The 23,150-nt window shown below is 41.0% G+C and overlaps 1 protein-coding gene across 5 annotated transcripts in view; it reads left to right on the top strand.

Moving 5' to 3' along the window:
- Positions 1-23,150, top strand: part of LOC131687479 (uncharacterized) — a 408,110-nt gene that overhangs the window by 187,575 nt on the left and 197,385 nt on the right. For 3 of the 5 annotated variants that reach the window (XM_058971567.1, XM_058971566.1, XM_058971568.1), the window contains exon 3: positions 20,159-20,238. The exons of the other annotated variants lie outside the window; for them this stretch is intronic. The gene's annotated coding sequence lies outside the window, so the exon portion shown is untranslated. The remainder of the gene's footprint in view (positions 1-20,158; positions 20,239-23,150) is intronic. 5 annotated transcript variants of the gene reach the window in all.

Below are 23,150 nucleotides of genomic sequence, written 5' to 3' on the forward strand. Positions count from 1 at the left end.
ACAAGACCATGCGTATTTCATACGCATAGTAAATGCCCAGCGGATTAGCTCCCTAGTTGGTCAAATAAACACTGAACAAAGAAATTAGTTTGCTCAGTCCAAAGAAATGTCAACTCGATTGGCGTCACCCGGCGGATAAGTGTTATAATGCCATCAAATCGAAGAACATTTAAAATACATGCATGCGCCAAAATATTCGCATTCAATTTGTATTTGGTTGTAAGTGACTGTTTCCTAAGTGTATTGAACAAATAGATTGTCTCCCTAGCTTTAAGTAAATTTAATCATATGGTGTTGTATGAATCAAGATAGCACAATTTTTTGACTAGTATAAAGAATTTCTCATATTGTTCACCGTAGTTTTAAGAATATATCAAATTGCAACTCTCATAGTTATAAAGAAATAGAAACGCACAACTATCCGAATAAAAAAAACTGCATGAGGTTCGATAGTAAATTTACTGTTGTATAATAATTTCGTTTTCACTCTTTAGTGTATCTCACAAGTTTTCCACTTTTAATAAAGTGAAATATACACAAACAACTGGTATCACTTCTGTCAAAAATTTCGAATAACTATTCCTGTATGAATGAAATGAAATTTAATAGCTTTAGATTCTCATGCCGGTGCGAAAATCTATGTGCGAAAAAGGTGCAACGATCTAATGTCTAATAGCAGTATCAATTGCCAACACATACTAAAGTAGAACGTACAGCATTCGCCCGAAACCCCACCCAGAAGGTGTTAGAAATGAATGTATAATTCCACTTTGAAAGCGACTGACTCACTCCTACAACGTCCCTTTCCCATATACAGCCTCAACACTAATTAAACGGGATCTCCGCTCTTGCAATAATCACAACCCGTCCGCCCGAGCCCAGAAGTACAACAAAAAAAATCTTTATGAGCATCTTGGCAGCACATAATCCGACCCTAGTTCGTACGAATCTTTGCAAGCCCAGACCGATAGATAGTCTATGATCTTCCCCTTTGTGGACCATTTCTCCGGTACGTCCAGGGTAATCTCTCACCATTAAAAGTCGCCATATGAAAGTTTGCTTTTAATTTACCGTAAATTAAAGACTAGTTTTTATTGCCGCCACGACTACGAGCCCGAACTACGTCAGCTCTGGGCGCACTGTGCCCACTGACTATTGGTATAGGTAGAGGTATAGGTATAGGTAAGTGTAGCGCAGTCAGTCCGTCAGCTCCGTGGGAGAGCGCGCAGGAAATTAATTAGAATAAATTCCAGTGCCCCGCAGCATCAGTCCGTTTCCGCTACATGCTCCATTCGTTTGGCCACCACGCATTAGGCTCTGTGTGGAGTTGGTACCTTTTACTACACTGCGTTAGCCTCCGCCCCCCCCCCACCGCAGGCAGGTACGTAGGTACATAGATCGAAGCAAGCGTGCGCGCCGTTAACAGCTAATTTAAATGTTTATGCGCCGATCTGATCAACCCCGAGAAGGGAATGCTGGTTCGCAGAAGGTACGAAAAAGTACTTGCAGAACAAAAAATCTTTAGGTGAAACTACTGACAATTACCGTAATTAGCTTGGATAGTGAAAACGGTCGATTTTAGACGAGGGATTTAAAGTGAAAGGAAAATACTTTGGATGATGGATACGTAATGGTAGTACTGGAGATTTCAAAACTGTTCACATCTCTAAATAGGGCAGCACGATTTGCACGTGTTTCACCGTAAGCGACGAACCCGATTTGGATTTACTTTTTACTTTAACTCAAATGACGTTTAGGATGTTTGAATCATTATCACTGTCAATAACCGTCAGCTTCCATTCATTGATTAATTGTGTCTTTCTTCCACCAATGACCTCTCAAGTTTTTGCGGTTAGCAATCACTAACCACATTCTAAAGGATTCCGACACATTCTTCCTCAAACAAACGAACATATCACAAATCTGCTACTCCGGGATGATTAATTGATCTCGTTCGTCCTTTGACACCAGCGGACTCGGTTAACAGCTGGAAAGTTTCAACTAAATCTCTCCCACGCCGGATAGAAGTCCGTCGGACAGTACAGGCGACTTCCTAACCTACACCAACATAGCAGCGGTCGGGAAATACCCCCTCCCAACTTCGCAGACCAGAAAGTAATTAATTAAAAACAACATCGACTCCCGGTCGCCCCTTCCCTTCCCCCTCCATTTCGGCCACAAGCCGTCGACGATGACAAGTGTTTTTTCACAAACGCATCACAGCTGTCATGCTCATCACCACGGACCCCCCACCGTTTGCGGTCGAGTCTATGAGGCTTGTTACAACATCATTATCCATCATCTTGTTGCGTTCATTGCGTTCGTGAACCACGTCGACCGGTCGCCTGCCTATAGGAAAGAAAACTGATTGGTTTACAAACAAATGGGATACTACTGCGCGACACAGAGCCCACGGCCTACTGCTGCAGCGGGCTAATAATAATAGTGTTTGATGGATTCCAGCGCGGGGTCTGTTGTCAGCGAGTTTCACACGTGTCGCGATATGTTGTCACGAATGGAAATGGAGATCGAAACAACTTGATTCTATTCTGGCGTCAATCGTTATCAATTTAATCATTTTTACATATTTTCTCACCGGAATTAACACACGGTGTTTTACGTTTCATGACTCATCCCGGTGCGCGGTGTAGTCGATTAATCGACGCGGTAAATGTGTGCGATTCGATAATTTTCGATGCGGCTGCGTAAAGCGGCTTCACTTTGAATCGGGTCTCCGAATTAGTTGTGTAATCAAATTGGTCTCATTTTATTTGTTCGTATAGAGAAGCAAGAAGCCGAGAAGATGGAATTATGCGGTGCACGCGATTGTTTGCGTTTAGTGCTGGAACGATTATTATTATTATACAATCAATTTGTTTCCGCATAGTATTATGCAGTGGGGTTGTTTGGAATTTGCCGAAGAAAGGAACTTTAAATAGGTAGGGTGATGAGCCTATTTTCACCATACTAAGCAAGGTGCCTCACTAATTCGGTAATTTCTTGCCTTACAATCAATGGAATGCGTAAAAATTGACATCAACCGCTTTGCTTCGTTGTTAAGAACCAATATAATAACACAAATGCGTTGAAAACAGTAAAATTCTCGTGTTTGAGCACAATGAAAACTCGAATCGAGTGCCCCTATTGTTGCGCTACCATTTGACTCAATGCGTTGAACAAAGATGGCAGACACTGCTCTAACCAACGGCTTCAAATGGGTAGGGTGATAATAGAAACATGGCGCAAATAGGCTCATCACCCTATTTGCACTTTAACATAGACCGAGGCAATTTAAGAGAAAGAGAGAAAAGGGTGCTTCGTTTAGGATTCCAAAATCGTTGATGAGATTGGTGGAGTCTGTTGGTATGGCATCACAGCATGCTGTGCCTTTGACTGTCATTTTTTGTCTGTTTATTTTTTGGTAGGTTTGAAATTTTCCGTATCCGAAAGGTCGAGCATTGAAAATGAAGTGAAAATTAAGAATTTGGAGACATGATTAAGTGAAAAGAATGTAACTATTCAAAAATTAGCGAAGCGCTATGAAATTCACCACGCGAGTGTAAAATTCATCATGAACAAGTTCCTGGTCTTTCAACTCAACACTGGATCAGAAAGTGGTATCTTCAATTAGGAAGAATAAATCAATATCGACACGATATTTGGCCAATGAAGCGAGAACGAGAGTCGGAATGATGCAATGTATCAAGAAACGAAACAACCCGGACGAACCCCCAGTGAAATGTACCCGCGTGAAGCAATAGAGACGTTGCTGTACTTTTGCGTCTGCAAGCTTTTTATACATTTGAAATACAGACGCTTTGGTTAATCTTGCTGCTTAAATCGTTATGGACATGCAATATAAAAACTTTTGTGAACTATTGCCTCTTTCTAGTCTAAGATAAGCAAATGATACAATTTAGTACTGGCTGGGAAATTACCATAACTGACTCACATACACCGATTGTGCAAATTATGGGAGCGATTACTTGCTCCTCGGATTTGCACATTTTTTTAAAGTTTATATGGAAATTAGTATGGTAAATGTAATTTTTTGAATCTCTGCTCATACAGATTGCTATTTTCACCCAAAATGAATAACCAATTTTTAATTTTGGGATGATATCGGCTAAATCAGTCATAAAAATAATCGAAAACGACGTGTCAACACTGCTATTGTAGCACTAACACTTAAGTTTCAATCCCAAATATCTCAGAACCTGATCTTCGAAAAACTTTCTCAGAATAATTTTCTGAATTATATAAAGGTAGTTGGGAGGTTAAAAAAACCTATTTAATTCACATAAAAGTGAGATTAAACTTTTCTGATACTATTCGTCATATATGCCGTTTGCATTTGCTCAAATAAAATAAGGATTGAGCATGACAAGGACAGAATCTCATACGAAGTTCTAAAAGTCGGAAGCGACTGGTTGTAAGAAACAATCCACTGACATGATTAGGATAATATGGATGAAAGAAAAAAATTCTCCTGGATGATTGTATGGCCTATCTCCAAGAAGGGTCGAAAACGCGACGGTAATAACTATCGCGGGATTATGAACTTAATTATTGCCTTTAAGATACTGTCCCGTGTGCTGGTTAGCTGACTGTGCTCGTTGGCTAAATCCTTTGTCGCTAAATAACAAAGCGAGCTTGAAGAAGGATGATCAACAATCGACCAAATATTTACCCAGTGAAAATCTTAAAGAAAATTCCGAGAGCGAAAACTTCCCGACTCACCATCTGTTCATAGATTTCAAAGCAGCGTACGATTCATTGTAACGAAACGAACTGTTGCAGATGATGCTCTTAAACAAAACCGATTCGTGTGATGCTGGATGAGTCAAAGTCAAGCGGCAAAATATTGAGCTTGTTTGTGACGTTAATTAATTAATCTATTGTGCAGCTGATTTATCCGTCTTTTTGAAGACTCTTTTCACAATCGTCCAGTATCGTTCGATGGGCCGAAGCTGAGGGCAATTCTTTCTCAACAAACCTTTTCCGTGAGTCATATGGGAGTAGGATTTTTTCCTATCAGTCCGTTTATTTGATAGGCACATTTGCGTTAGCTTGGCGGCGCCGATTTCTTTATTTATATTTTAAATGCCTTAAAACTAGGATATTTTAAGTGTGAAACGATTGTTACTGTTAGATTTGCAGGAAAAAATTTACAACTATTTTAAACTAGGAAGTTCTAATTACTTTTATTATGAAAAGGAGTTCGGTTGACCAGGTTGGCCCCCTCCAAGGGAGCCAACCTTAGTAGGGCGTTGAAATATTGATCTGCTTTATTAAATAAGTGAGGATAAATCATAAAATAAATCGCTACAAAATTATTATTTGAAAATCTAACTTATAAGATAAAGTCAATGTGAACACCAAAGACACTAAAAAATTATGCTACGATCCTGTCAGTCCCATTCAGATTTATTCACAATATTTGGTGTTGTATTTTAATGAAAAGTAGATAAAAGCATAAACAACGAGCGTGTTTGAATTGTACGACACTAACATTTCAACTTCAAAGACTTCAAATTAAAAAAAATGGCAAAAATAGTTGTACACTTTATCGCTCGCATAGAAGCACAAGTGGGATAGACATTTTGGTGGTATCCAACGGGGAAAAGAGATCGAAATGGTGAGTTAAACGAAAGCAATTATGTAAAAAATATTCCCCCCAGAAGCGGAATTCGAACCTGCAACCCTTGGGACTCCGGCCCAATGCAAAAACCCTTTTGCTATCTCTGGTCTATGATAACGTCATTGGCATTGGAGACAGTGATCGTACCCTCTGCCTCTAGAGAGAGACCACACTCAACCGCCACTGTCACCCAGCACATTTGATCTATTTAATTTCCCCTCACTGGATACCAAGGCCAGGCTAATGAACTAAAGTCAGATATCAGACGATAATAAAACCAGCGGGGAAATTAAATAGATCAAATGTGTTGGGTGACAGCGGCGGTTGTGTGTCTTTCTAGAGGCAGTGGTACGATCACTGTCACCAATGGGATAATCATGTGTTCTTCTAGGGACGTCAACATAGTCCAGATGTAGCAAAAGGGTTTCTGCATTAGGCCGTAACCCCAAGGGTAGTAGGATCGCATCCTACCTCTGGGGGGATTATTTTTCACATAATTACTTTCGTTTAACTCACCATTTCGATCTGTTTTCCCCGTTAGATATCACCAAAAAGTCTTAAACAAATTATTGGCACTTGCGTCAAAACTCAAAAAATGAATCAATTTTACAAGTGAGATAGATGGGTAGTAAGGCAGTCCACCTCCATAAAGCTGTAACAGAGATCATGAAATAGGCAAGATCAAAAAGCTTCTTCAAGTTGATATCTGCGGAGGACACGCAAGAGAAAATTTTAAGCCTTTACAAGGAATCTCGTCTGCCTATAGTGTTTGGGAACAGCAAAAGATGTCCCCACATGGAGATCACTCCTGAGCCAATAAAGTATAATGATTTGTTTTGTGAGAGGCATCGCTCTTTTTAGTAGCTCTGCTCAAGCGTTTTTACAGGGAAAGCATCAAATTCTTCGGACAGTTACCCGACACGAATTTGAAAAGATACACTATTTTGTCCCGTCCCATGTGATTGTCATTCAAACAGCTAAGCTTCAGTAGATTCACGTGAGACTAAGTCGAATCGATGACTACACCGTCGATCTCAACTTTGCGGGCGGGTTTGTAGATGCGGTAGGTCTTCATGGAGGATTTTTCGGCAGTATCGTAATTTGCTTGCTGTAGATAGAATATCACAATTCTGAGCTTATCTGTAGGAGATTCGGGATTTTTTATAACAGCCATACATATTTCGAAAGTGAATAAAAATTGATTGAAATTTCCAAGACTGATGTGTAAATTTTGTTCAATTTTCCATCGATGTATTTCGCTCTCTGTGCACATTGCCTCAGTACATAATAATTTAGGTGTTCTGCAAGGGGCGCTATTTCCAACGGATTGTATTTTTATATATTTTTTCTTATATTATTAGAGTAGAGTGGGGTCAAGTAGGTCAGTTTTCTTTAACGAGCTCGAGCGATGCTATTTTTGCACTGATTTTGACAAACAAGCATTCGTTGGAAAGGTTATACATCGGGCAACGTTTTGGCAATAATGGTTTTATGCCTGGTTAAACACTTTTCAAGGTAAATCCAATATGGCAAGGGTACTCGATGTTTCTAAAATCTGGGAGTACGATAGGTTACTAAAGGTTAACTAAAACAATGTACACGCCTATAAAATCAGCGGTTTAACTTTTATTTGAAGAGTTTGAATACTTTAGACTAAAAATTAGTAACACAAATGATACATTGACGTCATTGAGGTAAGAAAACGAGGAAGTGACAAATGATGTGAAAAATCACGAAACCACGGAAGGAAATGTTGAAAAAACATGTTTTTCAGCAGCTGTGTCTGGCTTTAAGTTTATAATCTCTATAAGCAAAATAAAAATAAATGTTTTTGCCTAAAAAACAAGAAAAGAATTTCATCAGTCCAGCAGTAAATTAAATCTCTGGCTGAGTTGTTGAGACATTAGACTTTTGGTGTCCCTGGAATTCCAATGTCGATTCCTTGTACTATCCAAAATTTCCGACACCAGGAACTATTATTTTCGGCTTTGGGGGCAGCGTTTTCTCGTTCTGTTATGTTTAGTGTCCTCTCAAGAGAAACCTTTTGACTTTTACAAAGAATCTCAGGTGAGGAAATATTCTTCCTCTTCCTATAGCTTCTATACATAGTGAAAAATTTCGTCAGAGTCAAAACCTACCTATCCTTGAGCCCAGAGAGCATGCAAGTTTGTCATGGTCGATGGCGTAGCTACTTGTAGCATTTCACAAAACAATGAGCACCGCTTAAGTGAACGTTTCAATTTCTTCTCGACCTGTTTGTAGACATGGGACATGCCGAGAGCTGATATGAACTCTTCTCATAGTAGGGACACTTTTCAGCATTACCACTGCATGAATCATCCCTTAGCACTTGTCACAGTTGGCCCTATTGCAATAATGGGTAGCTGCGTAGCCCAATTTCTTGAATTTGGTACACTTCATGGACCGCGGTATAAAAAGGCGAACAGGTAGATAAGTCTTATGGAAAAGGACGTAATTTATATACGCAGACCCCTCCGAAGGTCACCGAGTCTAAATGGACATGAGGTTTTGCGTCCATTGTAACTGATGCTGATTGTATGCTTGCATTTCAAAATCTTAACTGACTGAAGCAGGAGATCTCCGTAGCTGCTAAGCTCGTATTTCAACAGATCCTCGCATCCTCAAATTCAAATCGATGACCACGCTATTAATCTCAACTTTGTGGGCGGGTACATGAACATGGTCGGTACTCTTTCGTAAGGATCTTATTTTCAGCAATGCATTTGCTTGCTTTAGACTTGAAGTCACAACCATTTATCTATTTATCTAAATAGACTTTTAAAATTACGTTCACGAGCGAATATCTTTTCGCCAGGTCTTTAGAAATGTTCAGAATAATTGGCGCTTTATCACTTTGCCGGAAAAAGATCACAAATAACCCAATCTAGTTCAGTGGGCAAGACTTCAAGCGGGTAATCGAGATATTTGATGGCGAATTGTATAAGCCATCATGTGAGTCTTTTTCTAAAGAAGCCACTCAATCGCCAAAAACTGAAAATATGCAACCTTTAATAGAAACAGTTCACAAAAAAAAATCTTTATTTCGCCAAAGAATGTACAAAGAATCTTGAACAGACTGTCTTTTCATTTTCGCGGGTACACGACCCTACACTGAATACACTTTTGAACGATCCGAGCGTCACAATACAATTGTACCATGCCCTAGGCATTTTGTCAGAGATTGCTTTTTGTTTGAGCTGCCAGCAGAATCACTAAACCTGCGCATTTTAAAGCTAATATCTAATTCTAACGGGGAGGCAATAGAAAGTCTTACCAGGAACGAAAGTAATTGTCAGGTCTTTGGGATATTTTTGAGCGTACAAACGATGTGCGAGGATACAAATATAATAAGGATTGAGCATGACGAGAACAGAATCTCAAACGAAGTTCGAAAAGTCGAAAGCGACTGGTTGTAAGAAGCAATTTGGGCGAAAGAAGAAATCCCTTCAGGCAGATCGGGATGACTTACCTCCAAGAATCTCAAGGTCAAAAACGCGAGTGTAATAACCAACATGGTATTCTGATCTTCAATACCGCGTATACGGTATTTTCCCGTGTTTTGTTTAGCTGACAGCGCTCATTGGCTGAATTATTTTATACCAAAGTGAGCTTCGAGAAGGGTGGTCCGTGAAAATCTTCAATAAATTCCGAGAGCGAAAACTTGCCGACTCACCATCTGTTTATAGATTTCAAAGCAGCGTACGATTCAGTGTAACGAAACGAACTGTGGCAGTCGATGCTTTCTAATAAAATTGATTCGTATGACGCTGGATGAATCAAAACCAAGCGACAGAATAGCCGGTGAAACATTGAGCTTGTTTGTGGCGTTTGCTGGAATCAGAGCGACGCGCTAACTAATCTATTGTTCAGCTGATTTACCTGTCTTTTTGAAGACTCTCTTCACAATCGTCCAGTACCGTTCGATGGGCCGAAGTTGAGAGCAAATCTCATTTCGAAACCTCGAAAAATGAAAGCAGAGATGTTGTAATGATTGACAAAATCTTGATGCTAGCGCCGCACACATTTTACTGTCCAGCACCAAGTAACAGAGCCAAATCTGTCGGATGATGGATCTAGAAGCATCCTAAATTCTAATTACAATACCAACATCTGCCTTCAACAAGATATTTGGAGCCACTCGACAGGAACATGACTACTGGAAGAAAAGTAATAGGTTGTTCAATATTAGTGATAATGCAAATGCCCATCATACGATATGAGGAAGTAGTGATATCAACGAAAGGGGTGAGTGTCTTATAGAGTATATAATATCCAACAATATTGATATATGTAATAGAGGAAACAAACCTACTTTTATAAATGTGATATGCGAGGATGTGCTGGATCTAACGATGTCAAATACAAAACTCGTTTTATAACATCCTAAACTGGCAGGTGTATGATGATGGCACATACTCTTCGAAAATAAAGCAGGAGAAACGCTAACAGAAGTCCGCAGAAATCCCAAAAAGATAAATTAGGATACATTCTGCTCTGAACTGCTGAAATCTCACTTGTGGCTTTTCTCGACATTGAAGGAGCTTTCTACAATGCATCTCATAGTTCAATGCGGTAAAAACAAGAGTATGATATTTACAAATTCGAACAACTCAATGCTTGTAAACCGTGAAATAACTAGTACGCTTGGAAACACGACACTGACTATGAAAACAGATAAAGGATGTTGTCCAGGCGAAGTTCTATCACCCTTATTGTGGTTATTAGTTATAAACGAGCTGTTGGAATCATTAACTGAAATGGGATACGAAGTGATTGGATTTGCAGATGATTTTGCAATCCTTGTGAGGGGAAATAGTGACTATGTTAACTCATATATAATGCAATATGCCCTGAACTTCACTTCGAAGTGATGTTGAAAAGTGGGCCGGAACATAAATCCCTCCAAAACAATCATAATTCCATTTACTCAAAAAAGAAATATTCCATATCAACAGTTTTGATCAATTGAACAGTAATTGAAATGTCCTCTGAGGTAAAGTAGCTGGGATTGATACTAGATTAAAAAACTAAACTGGCATGCGCACATTGAGCAGATTATAAGCAAGGAAACTTGGAAGTGCTCTTTGGGTGTGTAGTAGAAGAATTGGAAAAAGAGGATCTCAGACAAAGTATGGTTCACTGGTTATACTGTACAATAGTCAAACCAAGAATAACATATACCTCGCTAGTTTGGTGGCCTAAAACATCAACTCAAAAAAGCTAGGTAAACTTAAAGTGCCTTCAAAATAGAATGAGGGAGGCTTCAAATTTGAATCTTGGTTGCAGTATATTCAACTGAAAGTTGGCATTTGAAAACGAAAAGTCGCATCAGTAAATCTGGGTGGATGAAGAAATGCTTTCGCATCGGTTAAATTGCCTCATATGCTCTACCTTCAGGAAGGACAACAAACTGTAATAACTATCGAATCGACGCATCTCATGTTCTGTTACGGGCGGCGGATTTCGAAAAAAACGAACAACGACAAATTCTAGATAAATTCCGGGAATAAAACTTACGGATTCACCATCTGTGGATTTCAAGGCGGTGTACGAGTCAGTGAAACGAAACGAACATTAGCAGATATTGCTTGAACATCTTTATCCAACAAATCAGATTAAGCTGATCCGTATGACGCTGGAAGCGCCAGAATAGTCGGAGTGACATCCAATTCGTCTGTGAAGATAGGTGGATTGAAGTAGGACGATGCACTCTCTCATCTATTGTTGAAGCGTTCGGTAGTGAGATACGAATATGTAATGTATAAAAGAACACAACTACCATCACGAGATCTCATACGCTTCTTGGCTTCACGAAGCGACATCGATATCATTGGCGTTGATTGCAGGGCTGTGGGAGAGGCATTTTTGTCCTTAAAAAGGAAGCTACGAGAATCGGACTATTCCATTCTATTCTATTCTATTCTATACTAACCCTTACACAGCCAATATTGAAAAGCATCCTGGAAAACACTGCAGTGATTCTGTAGTGTTTTTCTTGTCAATATTAATATTTGAAGCATATTTTGATACGTCGCAAATATTAAAACGACCAGGCCTACTGTGCAGAGTTGGGTTTGAAGATGTTTCAAAATTAGACGGCAATTAAATTATTCATTTAATGACTCCACGATCACCTAACTCTACAGTCGAATATTCTTCGCAAGCAACGACTGTCCGCGCCAGACCACGGCAAAAAGCGTCGACCACATCTATCTTAGCAGACCCCTTGCCACATCCACTGCGGTCACTGGAAGGGCAGTTCGCCTGTCCGCCCGATCATCCTCACCAACAAAGGCACACCCACCTCAACAACAACAACAAGTCCAGACACTACAGCAGCACGTCTGGGGAAATAGCCCTCATCAACTCATCCGACATCGATAGCAGCTTGGTCAGGAAGGAAGCATTATCTCCTGTAGTTGCCCTATCCGGTGTAGTACCGACCACAGCCGATGAGCTTCCGGCGGCTGCTAGTGCGGAGGACCCGGCTTTAGAGGACCACTTTGTGGACCATTTTGACCGATAGAAAAACTACACACCGGACCAACTACCCGAACTCGAGAAGCATGCCGCGGAAGCGAGTATCCCCCGGGCCAGCGGAGTCCCCCGAGCAAAGCGGTTCATTGGTGGAACCCCGAGGTGGCACGGATAATCAAGGAACCAGGCGCTTCGATTTCTTAGGAAAACACCACGGGATCACCAGTTATGGGATGAGTGCTCCACCGAATACCGTCGTCAGAACTAGGCCCCGGGCCTGAACAGATCGAGGCCCGAATTTGGATGATAGTCCGTTCAGATCAATTAGAGTAGGGGACCCCCCTGGCCCTGCCCGAGCAAACTACCAACAGCTGGTTGAAGGGAGATACGCGAACCATCAACACATTTAGAAATTAGACGAAGACGTTGGGGTTGGGGTCAGTGGAATAGGAGATGGTCTCGCATTTCGACTCCAATCAATCTGCTCCATCTTTTCCGCCGAAGCCGCGGTTATTGTACTAGCCATCGACAACAAAACGGCGGACGTACCGGTCGTGACATTCACTGACACGCTGTCGAAAATCTCCGCACTCCAAAACGGTGAATCACGACATCCCTGTATACAGGCTATCTGTGATCTACTATCGAGAAAAACTGTGATCTACTCACAACGATATGCTGGGTTCCTGGTAACTGCGCGATCAAAGGGAACGAGAAAGGCGACGAACTCGCTACCCTCGGTCGAAGAGCGCGAGTCTTTCTTACAAGAGAAGTGCCGTTGACCGACATAACAAAGCTTTTGTGAAGAAGACCACTGATCATTTTGTGAACCAGTGGAGGAGTCAGTCCACAAAAAAGTCTTAAATAAAGTATTGGCACTTACGTCAAAACTCAAAAAGTAAATCAATTTTACAAGTAGGATAGGGATGTGGTCATGGGTAGTAACGCAGTCCACCGCCATAAAGCTGTAGCAGAGATCGTGAAGTAGGCAAGATCAAAAAGCTTCTTCGAGCTGATATCTGCGGAGGACACGCAAGAGAAAATTTTAAGCCTTTACAAGGAATCTCGTCTGCCTATAGTGTTTGGGAACAGCAAAAGATGTCCCCACATGGAGATCACTCCTGAGCCAATAGAGTACAATGATGTTTTTGTGAGAGGTGCAACGCTTTTTTAGTAGGTCTGCTCAAGCGTTTTTAAAGGGATAGCATAAATTTCTTCGGACAGTTATCCGACACGAATTTTAAAAGATACACTATTTTGTCCCGTCCCATGAGATTGTCATTCAAACAGCTAAACTTCAGTAGATCCACGTAAGACTAAGTCGAACCGGTGACGACACCGTCGATCTCAACTTTGTGAGCGGGTTTGTAGATGCGGTAGGTCTTCATAGAGGATTTTTCGCCAGTATCGTAATTTGCTTGCTGTAGATAGAATATCACAATTCTGAGCTTGTCTGCAGGGGGATTCGGGTTTTTTTATAACAGCCATACATATTTCGAAAGTGAATAAAAATTGAATGAAATTTCCAAGACTGATGTGTAAATTCTGTTCAATTTTCCATCGATGTATTTCGCTCTCTGTGCACATTGCCTCAGTACATAATAAGTTAGGTGTTCTACAAGAGGCGCTATTTCCAACGGATTATATTTTTATAAATTATTTCTTATGTTATTAGAGTAAAGTGGGGTCAAGTAGGTCAGTTTACTTTGGCGAGCTCGTGCGATGGTATTTTTACACTGATTTTGACAAACAAGCATTCGTTGGAAAGGTTATACATCTGGCGTTTGGTAATACTGATTTTATGCCTGGTTAAATACTTTTTTCAAGCTAAATTCAATATGGCGAAGATACTTTTTTCGATGTTCATATAATCTGGGACTACGATAGGTTACTAAAGGTTAACTAAATGAATGCTGTAGACTAAACTTCAATAACACAAATAATACATGTTATCCACTGACGTCATTGAGGTAAGAAAACGAGGAAGTGGCAAATGATGTGAAAAATAACGAAACCACGGAAGGAAATGTTGAATAAAAAGGTTGAAAAAACATGTTTTTTTCAGCAGCTGTATCTGGCTTTGTACTTACGACTGACCTCTTCTATGTCCTCTTCGTCGCCAGAGTGTGGAATTGAAGTTGTGCATTCCGGCTCACGTGCTTGTTTAGCTGTGCAAAGATTACGTTTGCGCTTTACTTTACTTTAATTTTACTGAGGACAAAAGATAATGCGCTTTCGCAGAACAACACACGAAAACATCAGCGATGCTTTAACTAATACAGCTAATTCACAGCAACGGCCGATATGACAGTCGTCAACGATGTTTTTTTCCGTGTATCTAATTCATACAATATGAGCGACGTCTGCAATAACATAGCAAAGATAATGCCCCATAACTATTGCACCCCCATAGCTATACGACCCCATTCTACTCTACCTATAAAGGAGCAAACAGAAAACTGCAATAAAGTGTGAAATTTGCCCGTGTTCTAAATTTAAGGTTAATGTTACAAAGGGGACTGCGAGAATCGGACTGACAATAAACTCTGACAAGCCGAAGTACATGGTATCTGGTAGAGAACGAGTCAGTTCAAACGGTATTGGTTCCCAGGTGGAAACCGATGAAATACGGTACGAGATTGCCGATGAATTCATATACCTTGGAACACTGTTGCCAACACTGGGCAACGATGCTTGTCGCGAGATAAAAAGGTGTCTTTCGGCTGCGAATAGGACTTGCTATAGTTTAAGTAGTCAGCTACAGTCCCGTTACCTACAGACGCGCAAGAAACTTGTTCTATAAAATCTTGTTTGGGAATAGAATTCTGCACTCAATACACGGTGGCACAGTAGAAAATGCCGAATGGCACAGACACATGAACCACGAGCTGTACTCCAGTGTACAAACATGCTGACATTGGAATATCACAGACTACAATAAGCTGCACATGTAGCACGAAAACCGTAACAGAGACTAGCGTAATCTATACTCAGTAAAGAACCTGGAAGCCATCTTCGATTTTGGGGTAGACTCCTCACTCACTGGTTGTGTGAAATCAAAGATCCGCGTGCAGCGGGCGTTCAAGCTGACTATAGACTTCCGGCCCAAGATCGAATAACTAAAAAATCTAAAATACATTCGGTCATGATTCGGAGTATCCGGATTGCTCGGCCACGATGATGTTGACGAAGGAAAGCTGCGAGAAGCGAACTGACTAAAAATTCTGGCAAGACAAAGCACTTGGTAGCCGATAAAGCGCGAAGCAGTCCAAGTGATGTTGATTACAAGGTGGAAATCGATGCGGCACGATACAAAATTGTCAACGAATTCATATATCTTTGAACGCGAATGACATGTGATAACGATAGAAAGGCGTTGAGGCTGTAAATAGGACCAGGAATAGGAGAGTATGATAAAACTAGTACCACGAACCTATATGTACGCACACCGTGCACGTACATGGGGTTCGATTGGACAGACGAACATGTACACGTTCACATGTTCGTCTGCACAATCGTACCCCATGTAGATACGAAATAGTGTGTTCGAGTTCGTGCACGAAGTGTGGGTTTAATATGAGCACAGAACCTGAGACTGGTGTACAATGGACAATAATACTTGATATGAAACGCGAATGCCAGATGAGAAACCAGCTAAACTTCTGTTCAGCAGGAAACTTTGAATAGGTCGTCGCTTTCAGGGGGTCTCGCCCCTCACTCGCTAGCTGAGGGCAATTTGGTGGATTGAAATTTATATCAGGAAAATTAATAACCTTTTCAGTGAGTCAATTTCGAGTTAGTTTGTCGTAGTGCGCTGGCGTTTAATCCAAGCTAATCAGTAGAGGGCTACTGCTATTCTGTGATAAAGATAACAATCTCTTCTGCAGATAATTAGATCGATAGATTTTCGCATTTGTAGTGCCGGTGTTGTAACAAAATGGTAGACTTTAAACCGCAGGAACTCATTGCTTGCCATACCAGCACTTTTTGGTCAAATGTCTACAGGCTTCTCTACAGTGGCAGTATGATATTGTGAACAAGAAAGGCTATTTGAGTTCTTTATCCCACCAGTCTCGTTGTCCATCAAGTGTCTGCATGCGTCGGTCGCTGCAAAACTCGCGATTGCAATTCCCGAGACCTTGCTTGTTGCGACATGTTGCTTATATTTTGCACTCTATTTGGCGACGTTCTGTTTCTTATAGGTCTTTGGCTTGTTCCGCTTCTTGATACGATGGATCATTTCGATGCTCGATTCGATGATAAATTCATTCCAAATAAAGGGCGAACACGAAATTATTGCGACACCGAAAATGTCATGCCAACTTTCTTATAATGTTTAAAATCAAACCAACATTTTAGGGTAGTTTTATACATATATTTACTTCAAAAATCAAAAGAAAAGTTAATCGAAGGAGCCTTGAGTGTAAAATTGAACGCATTTTCGCTTGATGCCCTCCATCAAAGTCTTTACAGTGTCATCCGGTACCAGTTTCTCAGTTTTTTCCATTTTCTTAACATGTCCTTCTCGTCTTTGACAGTCTTCTTGCTCTTCCGAAGTTCCCGCTTCATCATTGCCCAGTACTGCTTCACCGGGCGCAGCTCCGGACAGTTTGGCGGATTTATGTCCTTTGGAACAAAATGGACAGAATTGGCGTCATACCACTCCAGGACACTTTTAGCACAGTGGCATGATGCCAAATCTAGCCAAAATAGCGGAGCTTCGTCGTGCTGCTGCAAGAACGGCAAAAGGCGCTTCTCGAGGCGCTCCGATTTGTAGATCTCGCCATTTACTGTGTCCTTTGTCACGAAAAGCTCACTCCTCAGTCCGCAAGAGCAGATGGCGGAACTTCGACATTTTCTTCATTTTCTTCTTCTTAAATTTGTCGTCCACATAGAACTTGCTCTTGCCGGTGAAAAACTCCAACCCGGAATTTGCTTAAAATCGGCTTTTATATTCGTCGTCCATCACACAGCAGCCATATTTTGTCAGCATCTTCTCGTAGTGCTTCCGTGCCCGACTTTTAGCCGTCGATTGTTGCCGTTCATCGCGGTTTGGGAAGTTCTGTACCTTGTATGTATGTAGTCCAGCTCTCTTCTTTGCATTCTGGACGTAGCTCTGCGACATGCCGATCTTTTTAGCCAAATCACGGCTTGAGACGTTGGGATTTGCTTTAATCATCCGCTTCACCTTTCCCTCCGTCTTTTTGTTCTCCGGTCCCGGTTTTCTTCCAGCTTCAACCGCTCCTGGAACCGCTTCAACACTCTGGAGACGGTTGAATGGTGAATGTTTTACATTTTTCCCAACTGCCGGTGCGACAGGTCAGGAAATTCCAGGTGTTTGGAAATAATTTGTTCTCTCGACTCGCGTTGGTTCATCTCAATTTTCGTTGAATCGAAAAACACGACTTCGAGTTTGACAGCATGTAAACAATACACATCAATGAGAGAGTGTGCAAAATTTGGTTGATTTTTACCCTATGGTAAAAAAGTTATGCCCTGTTGAATGTGTCGCAATAATTTCGTGTTCGCCCTTTAGAGATACCACTTCAGCTTCGACATGGAAGATCTGGGTTTTCTGCCAGATTCCTGGCAAATCAGCCAAAGAATAACGTTCCTTACCCTTGTATATGATGAATGTAACACTCGCACGATGAATTCAAAAACACTTCACAACCAATTTTCACATAGTTACACTCTTTACACTTGATCAACCTTAATTTTTACTTAATTTTCAATGCGCGACAATTTGGAAACGAAAAGTTTTAGGACATTATACAAGCGAGCCACAACATAGCCACCCCTCCCTCTTTCCTGCCTAGCCATGTATCTGACATAAGCAAATATACAAATGCATTTTTCAACACACTAACTGCTACTTTACGCAGCTAGAACCTTTTCCTATATAATTAACCCGAGTTTTTGACGGAATGCCATCTGTAGTTCTTATTTTGTGCGAAAATATCACCCTTCTTCACTTGGGGTTTCTTTTCGAAACACTCTCATTTTTCTTCTTCTCATTTTCACTGCACTTTTTCAAATGCACTTTATTCATACACCACATCCGCGAAACTTTAATCGTTTACTAACAAAACTTCAAATTGTCGGCCACTATGCAGACGATCGAAGGAAAATTACAGAAAACTCATTTGTGCGTTTTAATTTTCACTCCGAATCCCATTTTTTCTCACTGTAAACAAACGAATCGGTGCCTAGCAACAAGCGTGCGTCCCTGGCTTCCACATATCTTCACCTTAAACCGTACAAATAAGTAAACAGACAGTCAAAGGCACACAGCATACTGTGATGAGCACATTAAAGCCATCACAAATACGTGCGTAAATCGCAAATGTGTTTTTCCGATGCAGTCCTTAGCTAAAATTAATTAGTATTACTTCCGATAAATTTGAAAACTAATTTTATACATGAAAGATAGAACTACACGGTGACGCAAAAGAATATATTCTTTTCAAGATTTTACAGAATTCTGTGTCCTCCCAATCTATCGATAGGATTGTTAGTCCTTTATTTTTCGTATGGGACTAACAAAGATTATGAAGGTGTGTATAAATCTTTTTAGGTTATACGGAACTAATATGATTTTATGAGGACTCATATGTATTTTATGAGTCTAATTCAGTACACCGTACAAACCCAAAGAATCTCCTAATAAGCTAGAATTTTAATCATTTCCCGTAAAAAAAACAACAGTTCGCAGAAAATGTAAATTTCTTGCGCAGAATTCTTCCGTCTTTCCGACAAAGCAGTCAGTCTATGCTCGCATTAAGTGAACATTGCACCTGCCGAAGCTCGTAAAACCTAGTCAACCTTCAAGCTACGTTAAGATAACGAGTGCATATTCCGTGACTCAGCTGGCCGGAGACGGTCTAACGGAAACAAATCTCCGCACAAGGTAAACTCGTTTTTTTTGGTTTTGCTTCTAAACTCACTTTCGGTGTGCCAAAAAAGAAGTATGCCACTGTTCAGGTTCAGGTTCAGGTCTGTAGGCTTGCCGTCGTCCCAGACCGTCATCATGCGCGAACAGCAGAGTTTATGGCCGTTGTTTGAGTTCTGTCGTCGTCGTCGTTTGAGATAATCACTTGGACTCGTGCTAGAGTCTGTATGGTCGCGAAAAGCACGAAGTAAGTGTTCAAAAATGGAAATGTGTACTTCACTTAGCATAAATATGCTGTTGTTGGTTCGTTTTATCGCTACTAAAAGTTAGATTCCTCTGTCTGACGGCTGTTCTCGATGGGTTCTCCACAGGCGGAAATAGTTTCCTCCATAAAAATGAAGCATGAGTGGTGGAATTGGAATTGAGATAAACTACACGACTTACAGATAGGCTGAGATTTTTTCAGAATTGGTTTCAAGTACTCAAATAAAAATTAGGGATTTCATTCAAAAAGTACCTTTGAAGTAAATCAGGTAACAAATTTAAACAAACGGTAAGAAACTATGCAAATTTGCTTGATCCTGCAAACACATTTTACAAAAGTCGGGTCTCCTACTACGCGGATTCCTACTACGACGTAGTAGGAATCCGCATAGTAAGAGACCCGACTGTAGTTCGTTCAGGGTGTCGCATACCATCACCATGTTTCTAACTAAGCTGCTGCAAATTTCCCACAACGTTCGCAGTACACATATGATCTACGACGACAGACAACATTTCTGGACACTGAAACGGGATGTGGGTTTTTCGTGGCTTTTTTCTACTCGCACCACCCGCTCTCGGCATCTCTTTCACGGGTGGCAGGCAGGTACCGGACCAACCGTTTAGGCTAAATCAATTTTATTAGCTTTCACCAATTTTGGCGCCTTCGCCACGCTTGTTTAGTTCCATCATTTAGCTAAAATTGCAACAATACTGATGACAGCCCTGTTCGTCAAACACGAGAAAAAAACAGCACAACTGATGACCACTTTTTCTTTTACATGCCATTTCAAACCGATAATGGAAATTGACTACTTAGTGTTCTCATTGGGTTTTTGTCTTCACTCTTTTTTTTCTCTCCGCAGATTGGACGATTTCAGTTTCGTTTAACTGGCCGTCGCTGATTGGATGGAACAAGAAGGGTGCCCCAACACGCTGAATGAAGGTGAGAAATCAATTTGCTTTAACTGGCTGTGACTGACTGGCTGATGGCTGGCTGGGTGGTGAGATAAAAAGCCATTTGACAGCTCGCTTGCCTTGTTTTTTTGCTGGCGGCGGAAACTATAGAAAGTTTGCCCTTTCTGCAATGGCTAACTTGATTGGGGTTGTAAAGAGCGGTTGTCTGAGCCGATTTGTAGGATCTAGATTCGTCCGACATGGAAAATTAAAATATTAAAAATATTCTTGAGTTTCAAAACTTCAACTAAATAATTGATTTGGATTACAAGCTAATTGAGTATTGTTTTATGTGACGATCGGTATCCCCTCCTATATATGCAATAAATTCTAGTTCCTTTTACTGGTAGATATAAAAACATTCACCGGGGGTAGTGCCGAACTGGAAGCAATAAAACAGTCATCCTCAATATCACAAAACATTCTAGCAAGTCTGTAGTGCGATATGCCCGGTTAACCTTTCATTTTTACGACTCATCCAATCTCCCTAAGATCCGATCCAAAGCAATTTCACGAAACCTACCGTAGACCATTCCCTTCAAACAGCGAACGTGTTTTTTTCGCACATCTCCCTGAGCCCTGCACGCGGTTTGATGAATTCTCACACGTACCCTGCCCCTAGTGGCCTCATGCTCTACTCTACTGCCATTTCGGGGTAACTTACTCACGCTTCAGCCCCACTAAGCACAAACATGAGCCTGAGCAGGGCAATAAAATCACCATCACCATCATCATCATCATCATTGCATAATTCTTCGTTTCCCCCCCATCTTCTCGAGGGGGCCCTTCTGTTTTCATTTGCTTTTCCTCGGCACATCTGATGTGCAGCTCTGCCGGCCGTGACTGGAGTTTGCAAGTCTAAAGCTCACGTGTTCTTACGAAACACGACCCGGCGGCCACGGTACCACGGAGAAAGAAGCGCAATTTTTGAAGCTTTCCAAGATTGAATCGTCGTCTTTGGGTCTGTAGGTTACACGATGACACGATGGCCCGCCTTGAGGTGGTGTAGCTTCTTCAAGAACCAGCGGATCGTGATGGGAAAGGGCGGCCGGTTGCAACCTGTCATGATTGCTCATTCTGACACCGCCGACAGACAGACAGACAGACAGACAGTGTTGAAGTGGGGCGAAGGGTTATCCGTCACATCACCCCACCACCCGGTTGCGGCCCAGGACCGGCCCAGCTCGTGGGAAGGGGGAAACAGTTTTGCAATAAAAATAAGGGTTAACAGGAATTCCACTGTGTGATGCGATTTCATCTTGACAGATAGGTGTGAACCGTTGTAACGGGTCGGGAAATGAGATAGTAATCATTTTATTCCGCGTGTGAATTGGCATTCCCTTCGAGGATTCTCTTTTTCGAAAGGGGAATTGACAGAGGAACTTTCTATGGAGCAGTAATTTACCTTAGAATGTGACGAATTCTTTTATTTCTACACTGGAACTGGACAATACCAACCAAAACTAAATGAACGTAAGGAAAGATGTCCGCTTCAGGTAAAAGTCTGAAACTAGCAAAGTTTCGAATCTGTTATTATAGTGGCTAAATTATTATTTAGTAATGCAGAGGCAAAATCCTAAAATCTCGCCTATTCCAGCAACAAATTTCTGGCTTTCGCTACTGATAAATGTCCCTAACGAAGAACAGCAAGCCAAGAAAAACAAATGGGATGAACAAATGATCCGACACCGGCGGAGCGCCAAAACCTTATTTGAATAGTCTGGCAAACCATGGCTTACTTTATGTAGTAGCGTTGTAATTTTATTTGCGCCACAATCACGATACATTCTCCTCATGGATCCAAAACGACAACTTTATGGGACTTTTTGCGTGATAGGTTCCTGCCAGTGTCTCCAGCGAACGGTATCGGGCCGTCATGTCGAAGGCCGTTTGGACGAAAGTCATTCGATGGAATTCCAATTAGCGCGAATGGACATAGCACGATAGCCACCATTGTCGGTCGCACTCATCGCCATCGTTCACGGGGAAGGATAAATAGGGTAGGCGGAAGGGTCTGGTGATAGTGCCGATTAATTGAACTGTTCCACAAATGTTCACACATGATTCCCAACTAGAACAACTATTATCGAGAGGACGAATCAATCGAAGGACATTACATGGTCTGGGTATTCGAAAACACGAGCTTACACGAGATAACAACATTTGCGGAGCTTAAAATTGGATCCAGGATTGCAGATGCTGATCTCTTTTTAAGTAAACGTAGGGTGACCATATTAGAAGGGTAAAAAACCAGGACATTCGAAAGGGCACTGCCTCCCTCCGTTACCTATCAATCGACTGGGCCTTCTCTACATGTTCTCAGCAGTTAAAAAATTAAAGGGTTGTGTACAGGACACGACCACGGTAACATTAAAAATGTAGCTTTTTTCAAGAGCGTGCAAATGAATTTTATCTATCACACATATCGACTCACGTTCTTGTTCACTCGCCTGTTTTCATATGTTACAATTTGCTATATACCCTCCCCATTAAAACATAATTTATTGAAGGTCTTTTAACGGTAATCTATTAATTAATCAAGTATCTCACTAGGTGATTGGCATTATTTGTCTGATCCATCTAGTAAAAATAGGCTGGTCTGTCCAGAAAATATATTCAAAAGAAAAGTTCCATATTGAGAGCTGTGATGAGGAAGCCCACGCCCGCCAACGGAAATATACAGATTCTCCATAAAATATGAAATTTCATTTTCCATTTAAATTTTCAATAATGTACTAATGAACTTAAGTAAACAATCTTAAGTTTAAGTATTTCTTGATCGATTAGTGGTTGAACAAATGAAATTATTTGATAAATTACATTGTTATACAACGTTCGCGGTACCAGTTAAAACGGGTTTTTATGCTATCTTGGTGACATTTTTCTTGTTGCTAATTATTA

The sequence above is a fragment of the Topomyia yanbarensis genome, chromosome 3, assembly GCF_030247195.1.
Source record: "Topomyia yanbarensis strain Yona2022 chromosome 3, ASM3024719v1, whole genome shotgun sequence".
NCBI lineage: Eukaryota > Metazoa > Arthropoda > Insecta > Diptera > Culicidae > Topomyia > Topomyia yanbarensis.